This window comes from Sapajus apella, unplaced genomic scaffold (assembly GCF_009761245.1).
Source record: "Sapajus apella isolate SASKATOON/1434 unplaced genomic scaffold, GSC_monkey_1.0 scaffold126, whole genome shotgun sequence".
NCBI lineage: Eukaryota > Metazoa > Chordata > Mammalia > Primates > Cebidae > Sapajus > Sapajus apella.
Window position 1 is genome coordinate 2,330,097 of NW_022437066.1, and position 11,484 is coordinate 2,341,580.

Here is an 11,484-nt window from a genome sequence, read left to right on the forward strand (position 1 = left end):
GGGGGCAGGGGTGGGAGCGGGTGTGGGGGCAGGGGTGGGGGTGGGGGTGGGGGCAAAGGTGGGGGTAGGGGTGGGGGCAGGGGTGGGAGCAGGTTGGGGGCAGGGGTGGGGGCAGGTGTGGGGACGGGTGTGGGAGCAGGTGTGGGGACAGGGGTGGGAGCGGGTTGGGGGCAGGTGTGGGGACAGGTGTGGGAAAGGGTGTGGGAGCGGGTGCGGGGGCGGGGTGGGGGCGGGGGTGGGGGCAGGGGCGGGGGCAGGTGTGGGAGCAGGGGTGGGGACAAGTGTGGGGGCTGCACCAGGAGCCTTCCCAACCCAAGAAAATGAACAAGCATAGTAAGAGCTGGAGATGAGTGACCCAGAGCCGACAAGGAGAAGACAGGTCAGCATCGCAGGCCTCCTGGAGGGTGTCTGGGGAGTCACAGAGGGGGTACAGGTGGTGCTGCTCCCCACACTGCTCCCATCTTCTGAGTCTAAACTGGGGGTACCATGGGGTCCCAGGAATCCTCACCCTTAGGAGGCAACCAGGGGGAATGTCCTGAATTTGGTCACTGTCTGACTGGGGAGACACCTGGGCTGACCTTGGATCGAGGTGAGACCTCTTTATTGCCCCCAGTGGGGGAAGGGCATGGAGCCCCAGGAAGGAAAGGGAGGGAAGAAGGAAAGGAAGGAAGGGAGAAAGAGAGAGAGAGAGAGAGAGGGAAAATGGACTTCAGCAGACAAGGAACCTGGCCAACAATGAGACAAAACCCAGAGAAGGAAGTTCCCTAGGAGGGCTTCGGGCACTGGATCAACCAAATAAGAACAGGGCGCAATGGCAGCCGCACTCAAAGATGAGGCCCTCAGCAGCCAGCGGCAGAGAGGGAGACTGCGGAACTCCAGAAGTGGGGAACCCACACGCGACATGGTTAGCACTCAATGAACCTGAACCAGCAGGAACGGGAGAGGCATGGCTGAAATCGGATCACCCACGCAGACGGCTGGCTCTGAGTAGCACAGTGAAGGCCCAACAAGATCCAGGCACCGGAGAAAGGGTGAGGACATGTTCGCTGGGGAATCCTTCCTGCCTCTGGGTAGAGGCCTCAGCCAGGTTTCGGTGTTTAAAATATATGTGAAGCCGGGTGCAGTGGCTTACACCTGTCATCCCAGCACTTTGGGAGGCCAAGGCGGGTGGATCACCTGAGGTCAGGAGTTTGACACCAGCCTGGCCAACAATGGTGAAACCCCGTCTCTACCAAAAATATAAAAATTAGTCTGGTGTGGTGGTGGGCACCTGTAATCCCAGCTACGTGGGAGGCTGAGGCAGGAGAATTGCTTGAAACTGGGAGGCAGAGGTTACAGCGAGCTGAGATCGCAAATTTGCACTCCGGCCTGGGCAACAGAGCAAGACTCCATCTCCAAATATATATATAAAGTATTTAGATATGTGATGACGAAGCCAAGAAAGAAGTGTGCATGGAGTCCCAGGAAAACAAGGTGCAGGATGCATTCCACCCAAATATGGATCCTACTCTACCTCCTGAGCTGAGGGTAAAGAAGATTCTGCAGGCGCACAAGACAGAACCAGCAAGTCACCACAGAGGGGGCGACTTCATTTACAAAACACTGAATCAACACATTACAAGAATTATATGGTTATGGATTTTAATAAACTGAGCATGAATTCATGAAACTTAAAAAATATTAAGAAATGCATTGAAAAAAGTAGCGTAAAAAAAGACAACTCATATGGTTAAATAAAAATTACAAAGGTCCTGAGCCAATTAATGGTGGGTAACAATGTCATTCCAAATGCCTTTAAGGTTTCAATCTTCAGGCTGCAGATTTTCTGCAGTGAACTAAGCATCAGAGGAACACAGTTCCATGCTGATCAAGTTCTAAAGGGAAGAAATGGTCTAGGACTATTATACCCAGCCAAAGTGTCACTGGGGTCTAGAGATACAGGGACGATGTCCTCAAATGCAAAGGAGCGTGGGAGAATGCGGCACAAATGCAGATGCCCTTGTTGGGAGAAAAACCACCACAGCTGCCTCAAACATGAAGCTGCTAAAAGCAATGCCCAAGAAAGAACTCCAGCATGAGGAAGCCACATGAAGGGGTGGGTGGGCAGCAGGAAACCCACTGAGGTGGCTGCAGAGCATTAGAGAATGACGCAAAATATGGTCATAGAACAGGTAAGCGTTTAAACCTTGGTAGAGTAAAAACAATGACAACGTCAGTATCACCGCGGGCGTCCAGGGCACCGTGATCCAAAATGAAGATACCCCAGCCAACTCTCCTCTCCTCTCCGAGCCCACTGAGGTGTCATGCCAGGCGCACTGAAAGACCCATCCTCAGAGAATGGCGGATTCCAGGGTAGGGAAGGTATAAGAGTGTGGAAAATCTAGTTTTTTTTAGAGAACAAGGAAGCTGCAAAGAGGAACAGGGTCGTCTCCAAGGGCACAGACGCCAGTGGGAAGGGCTCCCGTTGGCCAAAGTAGAGGCAGGGGTGCCCAGAGGGGACAAGGATTCAAACATGGCGGGCGGCCTCCTGCCTCTGTGTGCTTACACATGACCACAAATTCAGTCGCTCCACCACACATTTATTTTTTTGCCTTGAGACAGGGTCTCACTTTGTTGCCCAGGCTGGAGTGCAGTGGCATGAACATGGCTCACTGCAGCCGGGACCTCCTGGGCTCAAGTGATCCTCCTCCTGCCTCAGCCTCCCGAGTAGCTGGGACTACAGGCATGCACTGCCATGCTTGGCTAATTTTTTTTTTTTTTTTTTGAGACGGAGTTTCACTCTTGTTACCCAGGCTGGAGTGCAATGGCGCGATCTCGGCTCACCGCAACCTCTGCCTCCTGGGTTCAGGCAATTCTCCTGCCTCAACCTCCTGAGTAGCTGGGATTACAGGCACGCGCCACCATGCCCAGCTAATGTTTTGTATTTTTAGTAGAGACGGGGTTTCACCATGTTGACCAGGATGGTCTCGATCTCCTGACCTCGTGATCCACCCGCCTCGGCCTCCCAAAGTGCTGGGATTTCAGCTGTGAGCCACCACACCCGGCCGACGCAAATTTTTCAAGCATGCAGTCCTGGAGGTCAGAAATCCTGAGACCTAAGTGCTGGCAGGGCTGCTCCTTCTGGAGCTCCAGGGAGGCGTCCATTTCCTTGTCTTGTCCAGCTTCCAGTGACCACCACCCTCCCCGGCGGGGCCCCCCTCCCATCGCTCTGGTCCTTGCTTCCACCACGAAATCTCCTTATCCAGCGACTCTGAGCCCTTCCTCCCTCCCTTAGGACCTCTGTGGTGATCTTGGCTGACCCAGGTCATCCACAATTCCCATCTTCAAGGCCCTTCACTTCATCACGTCTGCTAATCCGCCTCGCCGTGCGGGGTTACATAGTCACAGGTTTCTGGGATCAGGACATGGACCTCTTCCGGGAGCATTATCTGGCCCACGACCTGGCAGCTCCATGGAATAGCATGGGTCCACACCTGATGCTCCGAAGGGGGAGTCCAGGGAAGCCCCCTCCTTGGTGCCAGCACTTGAGGCTGCAATTCAACCCTGCCTTACTGTGAAAACCTGTCGTTAAAGAGAAAAGGATCAAGAGTGTTTCCAGCAGGAATTATATTTGGGGGTGCACAGCCAGCTCCCATGGACGAAGGAGCAGCAGAGCGCAGAGGAGAAAGTGCTAACATCGGTGGATGGTGGAAGAGAAAAACATGGCCAGCACCTCCCAGGCCCTAGCGGAAGGAAGGTCTTGGGCAAGGGTCTTCAGAGGGGGCTGAGAGCCATAGAAGGGGCACTGGGTGCTTGAAAACCCACAGGCCACCTTGAGGCGACCAGGGGGAAGCACCTGCCCCATGGAGGGGTTGGGCAGGCCCCAGCAGGTCCACTGGGCCATCTTTGACACAGGCAACCAGGACCCAAGGCCACACACAGACACCAAGGGCAGCTGCAACATTCTCGAGCCTCAATCAAGTAAGCTCTGTCCCGCAGGCCTGCAGACCCAGCTTCCACTCTGCAAAAAACCCGGAGGCAGAGGAAGAAGCCACACCGCCCACAGAGGCCACCGGACACGTGCAGACGGTGGAGCCTCCTGCAGGACGCGAGGCCTGGGTACGTGCTACCTCTGTTGCGTAAGGAGCCACCACCAGCCTGGAAGCTGAAAGCAGCACCCACTTATCACTTCCCGGCTCTGCAGGGTAGAAGTCGCGCACAGCTGAGCTCAGTTTCCTGCCGAGGGTCCCATGAGGCTGAGATGGAGGCGTCCGCAGGGCTGGGCTCATCTGGAGCTCAGCAGGAATCTGCTCCCAGGCTCTGATCCCGCCCTCTGCAGAATCCCCTCCTGCACTTGGGGGACAGGGCACCCCCTTTCTCTCGAGGGCTGCCTCCTGCTTTGGCACACACCCTCGTCTCCAAAGCAAGCATGCAGCGCTCAGCTCCCTGTGCCTTCCAAGCACTTTGCCTCTTCCGCCACCGGCCAGAGGAAACACTGCTTTCAAAGGGCACGTGTGAGTAGACTGAGCCCACCTGGATAACTGCCTTTTAATTCATTCAAATTCAACTGATCCACAAGCTTAATTAATTAATCCTCGGTGCGTGCCTGTCTCCCAGTTTCTCCTTTGTATAAGGAGGGGCCATAGTCCTATTAAATTAACCTCATTTCACCTTAATTTCCTCTAAAGAACCGATTTCCAAATCCAGCCTAAGGTTCCACGGGCTAGGGCTTTGATAGATAAATCTCGGGGACACAACTCAATTCCTTACACCGTGTCACGTGACAATCACGGTGCGCTGTCTCAGATTCGCAGTCCCCGGACAGGGTGGGAATCCTGGGGGCCACACCTGGTGGGAGCTGATCCAGATAGAAAAGGGGTTTGTGAATCATCATAACCAGACCTGACACGACGTTCCTGGACTGAACACACCACTGGTAAGGACATGCCGGGCCGCTTGGGAGATGTCACTCTAAGCTGGGCTTGGCTGCCCGTCTCCCAGGACCCCTGCCCGGCCCTCTCCTCTCCCCTTCCCAGCCCGTGGCTGCCGCCCTCACTCTGTGGGCCCGGCTCTCTGCCCCTCCGTGGGCATGGCCTTGGCCTCCATGAGTTCGTGGGGAGATCCCTCCTCCCTTCCTGTCCCGCGGCACAGGGCGTGAGTCTTGGGAGACCTAATTAGGGCCTCATGAAATCTGGGCTTCCCAGGCGGGCTCTGGGTGGGTGCTGCGTCCTCAGTGAGGCTGTGGGGGTCTCACTTCCTAAGGAGTGGTCTGGGGGTGGCTCGGCCGCTGGCTGTTTTCTAACCCACATAGAAATGACTGAGTCTTCCCGAAGTTCTCCCTCTGAACAATCGTGGGATTTCCTGGTGTCGGGGGTCCTGGGGCTGCCACAGTGGGGGACATCCATGTCTCTGGCTGATATCCAGGGTCCCGAGGCTGCACTTCTCCCTTGGGGGCCCTAGGGAGGCCCCTCCTCCCTCCAGCTTCCGGGGACTCTGAGCGGCCCTTGGTGGTGGCCACGTCTCCAGGCTGTGCTCCGCCTTCACTGGCCACCTGCTTCTGCCTGTGCTAAACCTTTCCTTTTTTGAGTGTTCTTAAGGCAAGCTTGTTTTCGTAGTAAAAGGCGTATCACAAACGTTACCCTTTCAACCCTCTCTGCCGCCCTCCCTTGAGGCCCATGTGACTGCATTTTGTGCCGGCCAGGATGGTCTGCCCATCACAGGGTCCCTCCCTCCCTCGCTCTTGAGAGCCCAGTCCCAGGCTGTGGTTTGGGATGATGGGGACGGTCATCCTTCGGCTCACCTGAGAAGGGCCCTGGTGTGGACCCACACTCTGGGTGGCCCTATGCTCCTCTGCGGGCCCCACCTCTGTCCGGAGAATTCAGGCTGGCAAGTGGGGGCTGGAGGAGCCTCGCCCAGGGGCCGGGGATGGGGAAGTGTGGCCACCTTTGGCGTGGGGGGCACTGCCCCGCCTGGTGCCACATCTCCCTTCAAAGGCACAACAGCACCACCAGGCACGGGGGTCCTCCCCTCCCAAAGGTGACACATGGCTGGGCTCCCCCTCCCCACTCCCAGGCCCCTCAGGCTGGGTCCTGGCTAATCACTATGGAGGAGGCCCTGCAGAGAGAGAGAAACTGATGGAGATGGGGGGGGGGCGGAGAGAGAGATGGGGAGGGAGAGGGAGAGGGAGGGAGAGAGAAGGAGATAGATGGGGAGGGAGGGAGGGAAAATGGGAGGGAAAGAGGGAGAGAGGGAAAATGAGAGAGGGGGAGAGAGGGGGAGAGGGAGGGGGAGAGGGAGAGACGGAGGGAGGGAGAGGGAGGGAGGGAGGGGGGAGGGAGAGACAGAAAGAAAGAGAAAGAGGGAGAGCGAGGGAGGGAGGGAGAGAGGGAAAGAGAAAGAGAGGGAAGGAGGGAGGGAGAGACGAATTAATTAGCTAATCTATCAGGTTGGGTCGGGGCTGGGCCGAGCCCCGCCTGGGTCTCCGTGGGGTGGGTGCACAGGAGAGCCTGGGTGGCCTGGGTTTCCTCGCTTTATATTCCTAACAGGTCCCACCTCCTCAGGGACCTACTGAGGCTCGAAACGGGGTGGGGGTGAAGATGTGGCCCTGACCAGGTGGCGAGGCAGCGAAGCCAGGGGAGCTCTGAGCTCAGACCCTCCCCCATGGCCACCCAAGACGGGGCGGCCTTGTTCCCCGGGGCCTTCTGTCCCGGGCCAGCCTCATCCAGTCCCTGGAAGGGATACGAGACCCAGGGAGGCTCCAGAGGGCCCTGCAGGCTGGGGGTGTGCCCTGGGGGCTGCTGGCCCCGTGCCCAGGCTGCGGGCGTTCTCTGCCCTGTAGGTGCAGTGAAAAGCGAAAGGCTGCCATGGGCAGGCCAGGAAGCTGCCCTCACCGGGAGCCCGGTCTGCCGGCGCCTCGATCCCGGACTTCCAGCCTCCAGAACTGAGAAATAAATCTCTGCAGCCAAGGCTGCCGGGTGTGTGGTGCTTTTCCATCACAGCTGGGAAGACGGAGATAAGCGTAAACACACTTCCACCCATTCCATCTCAGCTGGATTCGGCCGGATGATGTAAACGGAACACTGGGGGAGGCGCACTGGGAATTACAACCTGAAGCCCAAATGGATGGCGGTGTCCCGGGGTGGAGGATGCCAGCCCCCGCCTGCTGGGCATCTGTGTTCTGTTTCATGCTAATTCGGGAGGAGTTTGATTTTTTTGTCACGCACATGAGTCCCCGGAACATGGGCTGGGTGGTGAAGCCTCATGCCCCACTGTCCCAGCCCAGGGGTGGGATGGGGGATGCAGCCCGAGGGAATGTGGATTCGCCCTCTCAGGGTCTCCTTGGGTATCCCTGGGGTGTGGTTGGGGGAGCCAGAGCCCCCCACGTGAATCAGGAAGATGGAAAGGCACTGCCTGGTGTGCTACCTCATTCCCGAGGACTGAGCCAGCCTGGGCCCAGGGCGCCAGGATCCTCCTTCAATCCCCCTGCAGCCAGGTGAAGTCCCACAAGACTCCGTTCACCTGTGGTGGCCCCTGGTCACCGACAGCCTCTGTGGCCCTCCCACCCTCCTGTTGATCCTGCCCGTTCTTCGACCACCCAGGGCTGGAGGCAACCCAGCCCCTGGAACTCACACTGGGAGGGAGAGCCAGGGCCAGGAGGAAGGGGTGGCCCGCCCTGGGAGCCACAGTCTCCACAGCAGAGGTGTCGCCTTCCCCCAACCCTGACTCAGGCCCACCTGCCAGGCCCCGGCTTCCTGGTAGGGACCTTAGGTGATGAAGGTGAGCAGGCCTGGCCTCCAGCCATGCCTAGTAGAGTGGGGGAGGCAGAGAGGAAAGGGCTGGAAAGGGACTGGAAAAATCCTGACATTTCACTCACCCAGGACACCTTAAAGCCCACGGGACCGGCCAGAACTTTTGGACGCCATCCCAGGGCCTTTTCTGCTCGGGTAAACCAGACCTGACTCAGTCATGCAGGCAGCACACCAAGGGAGTCCAGGAAAGGCGGGGAGGCCGCGGCCGCTCCAGGCTCATCTGCTGGTACACGCGTGGCCCGTGCCCTTCCCTGGCCAGGAGCCCCCAGCCTGCCTGGGCCCCACTGGTCTGGCCCAGGCCATTTCTCTGGCCAGCCGTGTCCTCCCAAGCCAGTAGGTGTTGGATCTGGACAGGGCCCCAGCCTGCTGAGGACGAGAAGGGCCAGGGGCAGGACTAGGGTCCCACCTGGCCCCTCCCTGCCCATTAGCGCCGCTGCACACAGCAGGATGGCCCTGGGCAGAATGTTAAATATAACAGCACCCAACTCCCCTGCTGCCACCCACCACCTTCCAGGGGCTTTGCAGGCCAGCATTTCCCTGAGCTCAGCAGCTCTGGGTGGGACGCGTGCTAGGGGACCCTGTGCTGGAGCGGAGTGGCTTCGAGGCTGGGGCCAGCCGGGCAGCTCAGGCCGAGTGCTTGTGGGCCACTCCAGCCCCTTCTGGGGGTCCCCAGTCCAGGGGTCACGCCTCCTAAACCCAGCTCCAGGCCTCTCCTGCCTCAGCTCTCATCCTGCATGGCTCCCTGACTCCTCCTCCAACCTCCACTGCCCCTGGGCTTGGCTGTGTGTCCCCCACACCCCACCCTCGGTCAGGCCTGGCCATGTCCTTCCTCCTGCCTGTCCCCCTCCATTTCAAAGCTCAAGCTACACCTGAGTCTGTCACATGGGGACCTGGGGCCCTAGGCAGGAGCAAGGTGGTGTAGGCACAGCTCAGCCCCGGCTTCCCCAGAGCAGCCCCAACAGAGAGCTGACCTGTGTCACAGGTCCCGAGCAGGCCACTCAGGCCTTCACGCAGAAATTGTGGGCTCCATGCCCTTCAGGGAGCTGGGGCTGGCTCGAGGGCCCAGATGTGCCTTCTCAGCTAACTGTCCCACAGTGGCCTTCGGAGAGCAGGTGGGGGCGGGGGTGGGGGTGCAGGCAGGACCCACACCCTGAGAGCCCTGGGAGAAGCAGAGCAAAGCTCCCTGCGGAGGAAGGCTGCTGGGGCTCCCCCCTCTTCAGCAGGGGCTGCGCTGGTGGGTGGGGGTCAGGATGATGGGGGTGGGGGTGATGGAGGTGGGGAGGGGACAGGAGGAGATGACGAAGCCTGCAGGAGCTGGCAGGATCCAGGCTCTTTGCAGGAGGGATGGTTCTAGGAGGCGGTCACCACAGCCTGTCCCCCGGGGCTCGAGACTGGGAAATCGGTCAGTTATTAAGGATGACAGGTGAGTGCTCAGAAGGCAGGGCTGTTCCTGGAGATGTCCCCACTGCAAGCCCTCCTGCTTGGAGGCCTGGTGGGGCCTTCCCCCTGTGAGAGGGGCCTCTCTCTGTCCCCAGCTACCCTGTCCCTGCGGGGCGGCCGGATTCCTGGCAGTTCAGCGGGGGGTGCGGTTGGGTGAATGGAAGGGGTGCATCCGGTGGGGGGTCTGGTTCGCTCACTCCTTCTGCACCCGCCCCTGCTCCTGTAAGGCCACAGGGTCCCTGCTGGATCTGCTGGCCCCAGCCACGGTTGCTGCCTGCGGGGCTGGCAGGGGTCCGTCCTCCATGCAGGGCCTGCGGCCCCGTGTTCCCGGCAATGCCGGGCCCTGTTTGTGGTCCACTCTTAGCTTGTTGTGTGAAAAAATATTTGGTGTTTCTCAACTCCAGAGAACCAAGTTGAGTTCCGTTCTCTGTTGTCAAAGGAGCTAAGGAAACAGCCTGGGCAGGCCCCTCTGGGGCAGTGTTCTGACCCTCAGGCCGACCTTTCTGCGGCAAGGCGGCCACCCCCTCCCAGCTGACCCCGGTGCCCGGGCCCCATGGCGGGGAGTGCTGGGCTCAGCCTGGTGTGGCCCAAGAAGCCAAGGCAGTAGGCCTGGCCGTGCTCAGGGATGAAGCTTCCTCTGGCCTGCCGGGAGCCTCAGCCAGTGGGCAGGGCCTTCCTGGCACCTCTGGGAGTGTCGGCGACCCACGTGGCCTCCAGCGGTGGCTTCAGTGGCCCCGGTGGGATTGGTCCTGGTGCAGCAGGGCAGGGGTGGCCACCTTCCCTGCCCCCCACCCACAGTAGGACTCCTTGTCTGGAATCTACCCCTTTTAGGAGGTGGGCTGTGGTGTGACGGCCCCAAGTGTCCCCAAAGCATGCTTCCCCCCACACACTCAGCATTTCCCTGAGACTCAGTGCAGGGTGGGATCAAAGCCGTGCCTCCACTGCCACAGACAGGGGGCCTGCAGAAGGTGCTGGGGACCCAGCTTGGCGACACCATCAGGACCTACACCCAGTCACTCCTTGCCCTGCTGGCTCCTCAAGCTGCCCTTTGGGGGCTGTTGACCCCTCTGCAGAAGGAAGAGCCCAGGTCTGTGTCCGCCAAAGGCCGTGGTGCTCACTTAGGTTCCGGGCCACTCCCAGAGGCTGGCTCTGGCTGGGAAGGGCAGGGCCTCCATCAGCTGCCCTGGGCTCCTGGACAGAGGGGCAGTGAGACTCTCAGGTGGCTCAAGGGGCTCCAGAGCCTGGGACCAGGTAGACTGTGGCTGAGCTGCTCCCCGGAGCCCCCAAGACACTGTCTGTTAGGCAGTGAGGTGAGAGGCCCCCCCAGGACCTCATCAGGTCTCTGAGTCGGGTGAGCGCCCAACTCTGTCTGCTTCCCCCACCGGACAGGACCAATGGGCTGGCTCATCCCCCCGCCGGGGAGCGGCCTGCCCAGCGCTACAGCCTCCTCTGCCCACGTGGCCAGCCGAGCTCTTCCCTGCCCAAGGCCATGGGTGATGGAGGCTGTGGTGACTCACTGCCAAAGGCTCTACTCCTCGGGGAACAGGAAGCCGAGGCCCGCCCGCCCACCTGCTCGCTCGCAGCCTGCCAGGGGTTGGCAGCGGCACCCGCTCCCCTCACAGAGCCTGCCTGGGTGGAAACGGAGAGTGTGAGGGGTGACCGGCATGAGGGGGCCGGTCTGTGCTGAGCCCCCACATTGCACCTGCCCCATGCTGGTGGCTGGGTCTCCCTGCCCCCCAGCCTCTTCCCCTGGTGCAGAGAGAGACCAGGCGGCACTCCCACCTTACCCAGGCCTGAGACGCCCGCATGGTAAAGGCCATGAAGCTGGTCCCTCAGGGGCCTGAGTGGAGCCTGCGCTGCCATGTCCAGGCACACCAGCCCTTCCAGCTGCGGCCAGGACCCCATCCCTTCCACCTAAGGGCTCTTTCACACAGAGCCGTCAGGCCAGTCTTGCTGGGCTCAGCCCTCTCAGACCTGGTCCCCCACGGCCACCAGACCCCACCTGTCCTCCCTCCTGCATCCAGGTAAGCATGTCCTCCCACCGCATGAAGACTCTGTGAGTCACTGTGGTACACCGGGCCAGGCAGATGACCCCCCCATTCTCCATTCCAGGAGGGAGAAGGCACAGGCACTGGGGATGAGGAGGAAGACGAGAAGATGAGGAGAGAGAGATGGGGTGGGCTCTCAGGGCGGGCAGAGGCCTCAGACCCCACCCCAAGCACCCAGGAGGGTCCTCCAAGTGGCCAGTCCCCTCCTC

At 60.1% G+C, this 11,484-nt stretch overlaps 1 long non-coding RNA gene across 1 annotated transcript in view; it reads left to right on the forward strand.

The window, feature by feature from the left end:
* The window catches only part of LOC116539200, a 7,810-nt gene extending 3,157 nt beyond the window's left edge, over positions 1–4,653 (forward strand). The window contains exon 2 of the long non-coding RNA XR_004263949.1: positions 3,275–4,653. This is a non-coding gene — a long non-coding RNA (uncharacterized LOC116539200). The remainder of the gene's footprint in view (positions 1–3,274) is intronic.
* Positions 4,654–11,484: the final 6,831 nt, after the last annotated feature.